Source organism: Anabas testudineus, chromosome 18, assembly GCF_900324465.2.
Source record: "Anabas testudineus chromosome 18, fAnaTes1.2, whole genome shotgun sequence".
In the NCBI taxonomy this organism is placed as follows: domain Eukaryota; kingdom Metazoa; phylum Chordata; class Actinopteri; order Anabantiformes; family Anabantidae; genus Anabas; species Anabas testudineus.
In genome coordinates this window covers 2,328,986-2,342,381 of record NC_046627.1, presented here as the reverse complement: position 1 = coordinate 2,342,381, position 13,396 = coordinate 2,328,986, and positions in this window count along the sequence as shown.

Below are 13,396 nucleotides of genomic sequence, written 5' to 3'. Positions count from 1 at the left end.
GGCCAGTTGAGGTGGCTTGGGCATCTGTTTCGGAAGCCCCCGGGACGCCTCGTAGGGGAGGTTTTCCGGTCCTGTCCCACCAGGAGGAGGCCCCGGAGAAGACCCAGGACACGTTGGAGGGACTATGTCTCTCGGCTGGCCTGGGAACGCCTCGGTGTCCCCCCGGAAGAGCTGGAGGAGGTGTTTAGGGAGAGGGAAGTCTGGGCATCTCTGCTTAAGCTGCTCCCCCCGCGACCCGGCCCTGGATAAGCGGATGAGAAAATGAATGAAATGAAATGAATGAATGAATTCCACCATCGTGGGATCACTGAGCTGAACAGTTTTCCTTGGTGTCGACTGTGTGGTGCTGGTACCACCAGATGTCGTTCCCCGGTTGAGCGCAGTGGACGGGAGGACTTGAATGATTAAACTGAGATAAGATGGAGCTGAGTCGACCACTCTGTAGGCAAGAGACAGAGTTTTGAACTTGATCCTTGCAGCCACAGGAAGCTAATGCAAAGATCTGAAGAGCGGTGTGACATGAGACCTTTTTGGTTGATTAAAAATGAGGCGTGCTGCAGCATCTTGGATCATCTGGAGGGGTTTGGTCGTGGATGCCGGTAAACCCATCAGTAGTGCATTGCAGTAATCCAGACGAGATAAGATCAACGCCTGTACAATGAGTTGGCTTGTGTACTCCGTCAGGTAGGGTCTGATCTTTCTGATGTTGTGGAGGGCATATCTACACGACCTAGAGACTGTGGCGATGTGCTCCGTGAAGGTCAGTTGGTCATCGATGATGACCCCCAGGTTTCTGGCTGACTTAGTAGGGACAATCACCGCCGATCCAATGTTAATGCTGATGTTGTGTTGAGTTGAAGGTCTGGCAGGGAAGACTAGAAGTTCAGTTTTGGGTATGTTAAGTTGAAGGTGTCTTTTTCTCATCCAGGCAGAGATGTCAGAGAGACAGGCAGAGATGCGAGATGAGACAGTTGAGTCATCCGACGGAAAAGACAGGAAGAGCTGTGTGTCATCTGCATAGCAGTGATAAGAAAAGCCATGAGAATGGATGATAAAGCCTAGAGAAGAAGTATAGATTGAAAAAAGAAGAGGACCAAGGACTTAGCCCTGCGGTACACCGGTGGAGAGGTTATGAGAGTCAGAGACACGCCCCTGCCAGGATACCTTGAAGGTTTGTTCGGACAAGTATGACCGAAGCCAGGCTAGAGCTGATCCAGAGATGCCCAGGTCTGAGAGTGCAGTCATGAGAATCTGATGGTTCACAGTGTCAAAGGCTGCAGATAGATCTAATAGAATAAGGACAGAAGAGTTACCTGCAGCTTTAGCCACCCGTAGGGATTCCACAACAGTCAGAAGTGCTGTTTCTGTGGAGTGACCACTCTTGAAGCCAGACTGATTGACATCAAGGAGGTCTGTAGTTCTCCACAAGGGAGGGACCCAGAGAAGGCTTCTTCAACAGTGGAGTAATCTTGGCCTGTTTGAACGAGGTGGGAAAGGTGCCTGTTGTGAGAGAAGTGTTGATGATCTGTGGAATGGCTGTAATATTACCCTGAATGATAAAGGCTACTTTAGTGACTGATGACAAATGGGAAGTGGAAAATCCTCTATGTACTTTCAGTAGAGACCAGAGTTATCCTCATTCAGTGACTTCAGTAAGCGTTATGGTTGTCACGCCCAGTATACACAATTTATAGTACTTTAAATATCCTTGTCTCACCACCAGGTGTCACTGTCCTATACTCATCAACAAAAGAATGAACCAAGCTTTTGGAGATCTTGTTTGTGTGCAATCAGTACAAAAATGCTCAAATCAATGTGACAACATGCTAATTAGATTCTCTTTATGTTTATTTCAGTCTTTATTTCAGACAAACATGCAGAACCAAACTCAGCTTGAACATGTTTTTATGAACAACAGGAAACACGATGACCACAGAGCAGTTTGCGTCTCATTCAGGTTTCACCACAAGGAAACAATGTACAAAGCACAAAACTTAGTTCAGCTAAAAACCACAGTCTCACACTTTATAAACCAAACTGATTAACAGGAAACCTGTAACATCAGAATGTATCAGGTTTAAAAATACAGTTTAGTGTAAGAGCTACAGGAAAATTTGTAATCCTAATTGTGATCAACTTATTATTATTATTTATTTATTATTATTATTATCCCTCACTTTTGAAATGTTCTTATCTACAAAGACGGCCTCTCCTCTCTGTCTGAGGATCATGAATCTAAAGGCTGTGACACATCAAAGAACTAAGGGCGACTGAGACTGGCGGCTATGTTGCCTCGTGTCGCCTTTAATCTGGTGAAAAAGTGGCACAGGGACATAACGTTTTCCTTAGGACATTATGCAGAGTTTGCTTTCACACACACATAGCACACAGGAAGCAGACAAGATCTCACATGAGGAAATAGTCCATTTGGTTATGAGGTTGTTTCTGTATAGAGCATGCAGGAGTCACAACATGAGATAAAAAGTACACAGTGGAAATCATAGTGCACAATAAAATAGAGCAATATTTACAGGGGACAAACGTGACAACAACAGAAAGAATGGTAAATATTTTCAAATAGTTTGATGTTGCACTGAGACAGAACACCTAATCACTCACTGTGAACTATGTGCTGTAATCACACCTGGACTCAAACAGACATCACATGGACTTTGTACCAAGGAACTTGCAGAAGACTGTCTGGGTGACTCAGACATTTATGTTTTTACATGCAGCTCAGCAGCAGCATGCAGTGATAAGCAAAGCTGAACAGCGAGTCAGAGTGATGTCTGTCACAGATGGGTTTGCCACTCATTCAGCAGCAGGCTGAACTGGTTGAAGAGTCACCAACAGGAGTTGGACTAGTGCCTCCACTTCAGTAAAATGTTCTTATTCCTCAATGTGATTGGTATAAAAGAGATTACATGCTGTTTCCTGTTTCTTTATTCATTGGCTTCTGAACCACGAAGACAAATTGAGCAAACTAAGACTTTAAAATGAGTTTGTTGCTGGTGCTGAAGTTTGATATCCTGAGTTCAACACTGTCCATCAAGAAATTAAACCAGAACATGAGACACAGGAAGTTCTGGATCATCAACTGTTTTTGATCATCTTTCAATTGGGCGGCCTGGTGGCTCAATGGGTAGACCGTTGTCCTTAGATACAGAAGGTTCAGGGTTCACACCCTGTCACAAACACCAGGTGTGTCCTTGAGCAAGACACTCCATACTAGAGCACTGGGTGCTGTATGTGGTTGCTCCAGCTCCCAGGGGGATGGTTTAATTGCAGAGGACCAATTTTAAATGTGACATATGATGATTAAAGGCTTTCTTCTTAAATCTGATTCATATTTGCTGATAAGAATTTAGATCAATTTAGAAGTGATGGTCTGTGGTGACATCATCATAGTCATCATCGAATCCCTGCTCAGCCTGGGTGGGGGAGGTCATCACCATGGAGACGAGCAGGTGATTTTCTACATTCAGAAAATGTTAAAAAGAAAAAGTAAAAAATGTATCAAGAGACACTGAGATTGATTGATTGATTGATTGATTGATTGATTGATTGATTGATTGATTGATTGATTGATTGATTGATTGATTGATTGATTAGTGTTTGTGAGGTCAGTGACTGATTCAGAGTGTTACCTGTGGGTCTGTGTCGATATAAAGACACCATGAGGAGAGTGGAGATGAAGTACGGACAGAACACCACCAGGTGGAGGACCAGTATGAACACAAGGTGGAGGGAGGTGGAGGAAACGGTGCCAGGTTGTGTAAGAGTTGTGGCTGCAAAGGCTGATGAGGGTGTAGTTGTAGTTTTCCCTGTAGAGAGAATCCACCTGTTCAGGTGAATGTGTGGATGTAATAAATGTTGAACTCAGAGTTTTCCTCCTGACCTGTGACAGAGATCCAGCTGGGTGGAGACTCTCCATGACTGCTGATGTGACACTTGTAGAGGCCTTCATCAGACTTGGTAACATGGTGGATGGTCATGTGACCTGTAGGCTCAGTCCTGATGAGGGAGCCATCTTTATAGAAATCAGCTGGGAGCTTGGAGGGAGGGCTCTTTGTTTGACAGTGCAGAGTGACATCATGTCCCTCCATCACAGGGAGGACAGGACTCTGCAGGATCACTGATCCACCTCAACACAGAGACAAACTACAGCATTTCATCCATTTCCACACAGACTCATCAACACTAACTCCACAGTCTGATCTTACCAGAGACAACAGTGATGTTGATAATGCTGATAATGCTGATAATGCTCCAACTGCACGCTGATGGTGCAGTTGGAGTCCGGAATCTGTTCCTGAACCAGGTCTCAGTAAAACACATGATGCTGCACTCACGATATTCCCGCTGGCTTGAAGTCAGCGCACCGAGCTCGTCCATCTTATTCACCAGGGACCTCACATTTCCCGTGACCACAGAAGGTAAAGAAGGTTTAAACCTTCTCTTCCCCTCTTTCTTTTTTAGTCCAGCTCTAAACACCACCTACTTCACGTACAGAAGTAACTTACTTACACTGGAGAAACCAAACAGCCGCTACACAGGCGGAGTAACACCTCAGGTCCTGAAGAGTTGCTTTTGTAGCTTTTAGTTAAGGACCATTCAACCATCAATGAGCAACCTTTAGATTCATGATCATGTATAATTAGTCCGGTTTACAACTGAATCATAACTTTTATCTGTCTCTAATATATCTTGTATAGTCACTGTTGTTTCTTCACTTAGTGGTATTTATATCAACATTTCAGCTGCAGTTTGTCATTGTAAATGTTTAAAATGTGCACCTCTATTAACTCATTTGAATTTAGTGATGAGTAAATCACCACTTAGTACCAAACACACAATATATTACATTGCATCAAGTACATACTGTACATCATATACACTTGTTTTTACAAACAATGTACAATTATGTGTATGTTTGCAATGATATGATCAGAATTTTTTTTTATACATGAACCTGTGAGGTAATTAAAACATGTACATCTTTAATATGAATCATGGATCATGTCTCAGAAACAGAGAAGTCAGAGAGTTGTGTTTCAGCACATAGTGTGGAGTAAGGAGGCATCACACATCAGCTGTTTATTTATCTATATGTCTTTTTTTTCTTTTTCTCCTGATCACAAAAGCAACATGAGAAACAACAACATAAACAGCTGTTAAACCAATCAGTTCCAACCCATCCATCCTTGTCTCCTCCATCCTTGTCTCCTCCATCCACTGGGATTATATCAAATCACATGTTACAGTTGTACTAGTTTCAGTAGTGATTAACTCTGCAGCATTAATATTAGAACAGTTTATAGTGTGTAATCAAATCATTTCAAAATCCAAACGTTCATAATTCACCTTCTTTTTCCTGCTCTGCTCAGTGTTTTAGTCCCATTTGAAGAAGCACTAATGTAAAACTGTTACCAAGCACATTAATGGTGACTGTAGCCAGAACTCATAACATCAGAAAGAGTCCCCCCCTCTAGCTAAACATCACTCTAGTCTAATGAGAGTTTCCAGGTAAAGTACAGTCTACAAGCAATAATCAGAGAATGACAAACAGCACTGAGTCCTAAACTCTGTTTTAATGAAGCTGGACCTATAAGCTCCTGATAACATTTTACTAATGAATGAATAATTTTCTATTGGACCTGTTTTTGTTGTAGATCTCTGTTTTGAAGCAACAAACCCTCACTGGCTTCATCTGACACCGGTGAAGTTTGGAGCCACTTTGCATTACAAGTCAACCACAACTGAGAGAGCTGTTGGTATCAAAGGTTCTTATCCAACCATGTTCATTTAATTAGACTTAACTGAAAATCCCAGATGTTCTCAGTTTGTAGCAGTGATCACAGGTAAACTGACTTTTAGGAACTTTGTTTCTGACTCAGTGAAAATGCTTTGTTCAATTTACCATTTAACGTTTTAGAGATATTGTAAAAGTTTGTACTCAGATTTTTTAACACTGAGTGTAATTGGTTAAAATCATGATATAAACACAGTTTAGTCTAGTTTCTGATAATAAAAATCCAGCAGGGGGCAGCAGAGGAGTTTTGGTTTCTACATAAACAGATGATGGTTTAATAGTTTCATTCATAAAGTTTAATCTTTAATCTCACAGGAGAATTTCCATCCTCATCCTCATCATCGTCCCTGCAGATTAACAGAGACAGAGATGTTCAGCAGATGAAGTGTCCTGCTCCAGTTCTTCATTATATAACAAACTCTTTCAGTTTCATCTGTTTGTCTGTTCATAAACTTTGCGTTCGATTAGTCTCAACGTGTAAATGTAAAACATGTGGCTTCACATCCAGATGCTGGTGGAACAGAAACACACCCAGTCATTTGGCTGCTGTCATGTGGAGCTAAACCTGCAGCAGTGTAAATAAAGGGTGGAGGTTTGTGTGTTATTACTCACAAACCTCCACCCACACAGTCCACATAAGAAGGTTTCCACAGTTAAAACAATGTTCACACAGTGTAAAGTGAGTTACTGAAATGAAACAGTTCAAAATAAAGAACATAACAAACACGGTGACAATTTTTTCTCCTGAGCTGTGTTTGTGTGTTTGATAACTCAAAGATGGCGGCTTCTGTTCTCTGTCCCTTGTTCACTTTCATTTGACTGGGTGAAACCTGACACACAGTCAGAGTGAAGAACTGTAACATGAAGACAAAATGGTGGCAACACAGAGAAACAACAACAACTAGCATCACATGACTTTTACAGTGAAAATAAAAAAGAAACTTCTCATCAACAGCAGCTGAATCACTCTGATATTTGAAACTAATAACATTGTTTTTAGTTTTTATTTTAATTAAATAACTTCTGAGGCGGTGTCTAAACAGTAAAACTGCATCAGATCAGTTGCAGCAGCTGCAATGATGTAAATACATCATCTGAAACTACAGCACCACACACAGTGGTCTCTGCAGGATCCAGTCTGGTTCAGGTTAGTTGATGACATGTTAAAAATAAACAACTCTGTTCAGGGTGTGATGGTGGTTTAGCTGTTTTTAATTCCACATCAGATCAAAACTCAACATGTTGAACAGGTCAGACGAGTTCTGGTGAACAGCTTCTAGACTCATGGTACAAAAAACCTACTTTAACTCCTGATCATCATCATTGTTACTGTTTCAGAAGCAAAGAACTGTGTAGACAGTGTTTCAGGGTGTAAAATATAAAGTGGACCTTTATAATATAAAGTTCTCTGTTTAATGAACGAACAGCTTCATATGAACTAAAGTAAAATTGTTGGTGTTTCTTCATTTCATTGTCTTTGGCTACAGGCATAGTTCAAACTAATTTACTGCATTCCTAAGTTACAGAGTCACAGTTATAAGATACCACTGCTCAGGTTTAAGGTTTTATCCTCAGTTACTTGTTTTCTAACACAGACTGTTGTTCAGACGTTAGTTAAACCTGTTCAGAGTGTCGTGGTTTTAGCTGCTTTTGATTCCAGCTCAGATCAAAATTTAAGACCTGCATCAACATGTTGAACAGCTCAGATTGATTCTGGTGAACAGTTCATAGGTCCGGCTTCAAAACAGAATTTAAAACAAAGAAACATGTTCAGTTTTACTTTAAGTTTAGAAAAAAAAAATTCTTAGATAGTAAAGTTCCACGAGGCAAAACTTTTATCTGTGTTAGATTTATCATGTATGTTTTCTTCATTCAGTTTTACATCATCGTTTTAACTGCAGTGTGTCTGTATTAAAACAAATTGTCTCTGTAATAAGATTAAGTTTATTTCTTAAATTAATTTAGTGATGATTTAATCACCTGTTCACATTTATGCTTTAGCATCAGCTGTTAACATTAACAGAATCAGACAAATATGGATGAATCTGCTGCTAGAAATAGCACAAGCAAAGTTTCTGAGAAGTGTTTTAGACACAAAGGTCAAAGACTTGTGTTCAGCACTGTAACTTATATTGTGGTTGAAAACAACTGACGGACATATCACCAACTGAAGATCTTCATCCTGGTCTCCTCCATCCTCACTCACAACTCACTGTGACCTGTAGATGAGAAGCAGCAGTGAGTCAGCAGGTGTCAGGTAGGTGATGAGTGAAGAACACAACAGAATCCATTTCCTCTTCAAACTCCTGTCAGACATTATCTACTGCACTTTGATCCCATCACTCATACCAGCTGTTTTCTACAAAGTCTCATCAACACCAACATCTGATCTGTGATGTTTCACTCTCACATCAACAACCAGGAAGCAGCTTCAACTCTGATCCACACACACACACACACACACACACACACACACACACACACACACACACACACACACACACACACACACACACACACACACTAACTCACCTGGTTCAACTGTCAGGTTGATGATGCTGATCGGTCTGTCAGTGTCTCTCTTCTTGCGGTTTGTACCCTGGCTCACATAACAGTGATATGTTCCACTGTCAACAGGCATAGCATTCTTGAGAATCAAAGACGCGTCTCCGTCCTTCATCTCAGTGTCCTTCAGCTCCACCCAGCCCTTACCATACGGATGCTGGCCGTCTGGGACAAATCGTCCATCTTGGGACAAATAGAAATAACCTGCTTGTTCCATCTCAGGTCTGATCCACTCTACAGCTGTGACAGGGGAACTGCTGAAACCTCGACATGGCAGAACGACCCTGTCTCCAGATTTAACTGTGATGTTTATGATCTCTGAAATAAAGAGGGGAAAAAGCAAGAAGAGTTTAAATTAGTCTATTTGTGATATCACAAATAGAAAAGTGTGTTTTATGATATACTACATACATACTATTATGAGGATATAGTTCACTTATAGTTTGTTGAACCTAAAACTCTTTGAATATAATGAAACCCAAATTTGGTTTGTAGATGCCATTCTTTTCTGTGTGTAAATATACTGTACAAACCTAATCAGTTCACTCTTTGCTTATCACTAAGTGAAACATGTGGGACAAATCTGGTTTATATTCTACCTTCATCGACAGCATCAAGTTCAACAGTATTTAAAATACTTTATATCTCAGCCCCAACAAAACCCACTGGACACACACTGTACATGTCACACTTCACAGGAACATGTAAACATACGTGATGAATTGAATTAAGATTTATGAAACAGAAACACCTCCATATGCAGTACCTTATAATTACATAATCTTCCACTGTTATAGTCTAATTGTCTTTTCTAAATGTCTAACACAGATCATGTGATGATTGTGTTCTCGTAGTTCGTTACTAGCTAAACTAGCTGCAAAATAGCTGAGTGGACACAAAGACAAGTAAACAACTTAAAGTCGTGTAGCTGTTGTTTCAGTTTGCTTAGTCTCAGAGTTTGTTGGAAGAAAAACTAAAATTCAGGTCAAACTCAGGTGAGATTCACAGAGAAAATGACTGTGGTAAATAAATCAAATGTTTAAATGATCTGTTTCTGGAGCTTGAACCTCCGTTTAGAAGAACTCTCATCTATCACACAGTCAAAAAACTCAGTAATATGTCTTTTCCAGATTAAGGCGAGGTTTTACAACAGTATTTGACTTTTATGTAAAAAATAAAAAATAAACTGGTTTATTTAATTAACTAACTCTGCTCAGTTCTCTTACACTTATCCACTGCTTTTTTATGATTCTGGCATTGTCGCCATTAAACCAACAAATTAAAAACGACAGTAACTCCTCCATTACATGAATATAAGTGCGTCACTCACTGTGATCAACACTAACACCTGTAATCTTAACTGAACTTTAACCTCAGTCTTCTGAAAACAATTTAACATCAGATTCTGATGTTCTCTCAACACAAACTTCTCCATAAAAATAATATTTTTATATTATATATTTTATTTAATATTATAGTGATACCAACTGAGCTGCTTCATGGTCACAGAGAAAAAGAGAAATTTATGTGATGTAGATTCACAGTGTGAAAACAGATCCTTTCTACTACACAACCATCAAAACTCAAAACCTGAAACTGAACCTTTTTAGAGTTTAAATGTTTCTTTGTTTCTATCTTTCCTTCAGCTCAGTGAACAAACTCAGAGTTTTCAGTTGATTTTAAAACCTTTCTTACCTGTAGAGGTAGAACAGTTCAGGAGACAGGTGAGGAGACACACAATAAAGGTAAATCTTGAAGTAGACATTCTTTTTCTCCTGCTGTTGATTAAATGATCTTGATGTTAGATGATTTGTCTTGTCTACTTCCTGGTTGTTCAGTGTTTTGTCACCTTAGACACAGAGGGAGGAGTCATGAGATTTACAAGAAAACACACCCTAAACTCTGTGAGCATCTGAAACGAAACCAAACCGATCATGTGTTAAACAGCTACTGAAAATACAAACAGGCTCTAATCAGAGACTATATGACAGATGGTTTGTAGTGTCAGCCACAAGCATAAGACACTCACTGACCTGATTAGGTGTACCTAGCAAAGTGAGGAGCTATAAATATGGGAAGTCCACAAAGGTGGAACTCTGTATCTTAACAACCTTTTTAATGACCTCTCACCTCCTCTGTCTCCTCTGAAACATGTTTTCAGTCAGGTGGGGACTGTCAGGTATTCAGGTTTTATGGACTCTGGGGTAATCAAAGTCTCATGTTGGTCATTGTCCAACCCGACTATTGTGTCTGTTGTTGGCTGTTGAACCGTCTGTGGAGGTCTGTCAGGACTTCACTATAAGTGACTGATAAGTTGTGATGAAGACACCTCCTCTGTTTAGAGAATCACACTCTCCAGCAGGTGGCAGAAGAACATCTGAACACAACACAGACAACAACTAGTAACTGTCAGTAAGAGGACTGAACACCAGAGGGGGTGTTGTACAATGTGTGGTCAGTGGAAATGTGTTCTGATATATGTTCTTAAGAAAAACATTAGTCAAGGACACTGAGTCTAAATTTTAATAAATAATACATTTTATAATTTTTCTGTTAATAAAAATTGATTGAACACGTGTTGTTTTAACAACTGAATATTTCAGTGTCTCATCAAAAGAATAAACTTTGAGCAATTCACAGATTAAAGAATCAAAACTTGTTTACCACCACTGAAGTGTTTCCAAGCTGCTCATGGTTTGCAGCTGCAGTTTTAGCACATTTGTTCTCTCTGCACAGAGATGTGTGGATCGGTTAGCCACAACCGAAGCGGAACAAGGTCATTGTTTCCATCTTACATCTTTAAGAAACCCACAAACCACAATGAACAACAAAACAACAAGTGAGACCAAAGTTTATCGAACCTGCAGAAAACAGATCAGTGCTGCAGCAACAAGAGCAGAACCCAGAATCATCAGTAAAATACAAAAACTGTAAAGTTCCTTCAACCCCCACGGTAACATTTATATCAGTAAGAAGATGTAAGAAAGTTTCTATTTTTTTTTAATGTACAGGATTTAATATAAACTAAAAGAAATGATTATTATTAATTACTTTATTATAAATAATTATCTTTTTATACAGCAGGTCTACACGACCTATAGACTGTGGCAATGTGTTCCGTGAAGGTCAGCTGGTCATCAATGTTGACCCCCAGGTTCCTGGCTGACTTAGTAGGCACAATGACCGCAGATCCAATGTTAATGCTGATGTTGTGTAGAGTTGAAGGTCTGGCAGGGAAGACTAGTAGTTCAGTTTTGGGTATGTTGAGTTGAAGGTGTCTTTTTCTCATCCAGGCAGAGATGTCAGAGAGACAGGCAGAGATAAGAGCCAAGACGGTTGAGTCATCTGGCGGAAAAGATAGGAAGAGCTGTGTGTCATCTGCATAGCAGTGATAAGAAAAGCCATGAGAATGGATGATAGAGCCTAGAGAAGAAGTATAGATTGAAAAAAGAAGAGGACCAAGGACTGAGCCCTGCGGTACACCGGTGGAGAGGTTATGAGAGTCGGAAACACGCCCCTGCCAGGATACCTTGAAGGTTCGTTCGGACAAGTATGACCGAAGCCAGGCTAGAGCTGATCCAGAGATGCTCAGTTCTGAGAGTGCAGTCATGAGAATCTGATGGTTCACAGTGTCAAAGGCTGCAGATAGATCTAATAGAATAAGGACAGAAGAGTTACCTGCAGCTTTTGCCACCCGTAGGGATTCCACAACAGTCAGAAGTGCCGTTTCTGTGGAGTGACCACTCTTGAAGCCAGACTGATTGACATCGAGGAGGTTGTTCCGAGAAAGAAAGTCAGAGAGTTGATTGAAGGCTGCACGTTCCAGAGTCTTGGCCAGGAATGAAAGAAGAGAGACCGGTCTGTAGTTCTCCACAAGGGAGGGATCCACAGAAGGCTTCTTCAACAGTGGAGTAATCTGGGCCTGCTTGAACGAGGTGGGAAAGGTGCCTGTTGTGAGAGAGGTGTTGATGATCTGTGTAATGGCTGGTATTAGTGTTGGTGCGATGGCTTGAAGAAGAGTAAAGGGGATCGGATCCAGAGAGCAGGTGGTGTTGTTTTTCATAAAATAAAATAAAATAATTAAATTAAATTACATGAATTGTGTTTCTTTTCACAAAATGTATTTTCCAGAAGATTGAATGCTGCTGACTGAAATCCTCAGCACAGCCCTTTGTAGGTCTGCTCGCCATCACATGAAATCCTGTCAAAAACCAAACCAGGACTTATTAACAAGACCAGAAACAATTTGTCCTCTAAATGTATTAAAGATTAAGCAGTCAACTGCTCTTTTCCTCAAGTCCACAGTTTGTTACTTTTTAGTTTATTAACCACTAGAGGAGACACAATAACTTTCCAATATTTACACAGCATGGTTTAATGATCATGCTGTAATAATAATAATAATAATAATAATAATAATAATAATAATAATAATAATAATAATAATAATAATAATAATAATAATAATAAAATAAATAACACTGAGCTACAATTTTCATTTACTTTACACTTTTTAGAGTGAATTTCACCGAAGTTTTTTTGTGCATTATAAATCAAATGTACTTTAAAAGGGGAAGGTATTAATAGTTTAACTGACTGTATTACAGACTACATCAGCTTCTGTGTGGAGAACACCACTAGCCAAGCTATTATCGTTGCTGAAAAATTAGTCTCACCCCCTCTATGACACAGTGACCTCTCTAAGCAGTTCCTTCAGTGACTTTAACATCCTGAATATTTAAAGGAGAGATATCTCAAGTCTTTTCTTCCTGTTGCTGTTAGGCTTTACAACCAGAGCTGCTGCCAGTGAATAAAAACATACATCACAGTACACCCTGTTACTATTACAGTTAAATGATGCTACATCACATGTATGTGTAGATATAAAGTAGTTCTTTTGTATTGTCTTATTTATAAGTAATATCATCTTTACTATTATTTCTGTACTTTATGTTGTTGTAACACTGCTAATTTCCCCACTGTGGGATGCATAAAGGTTTATCTTATTTCTTATTTTAT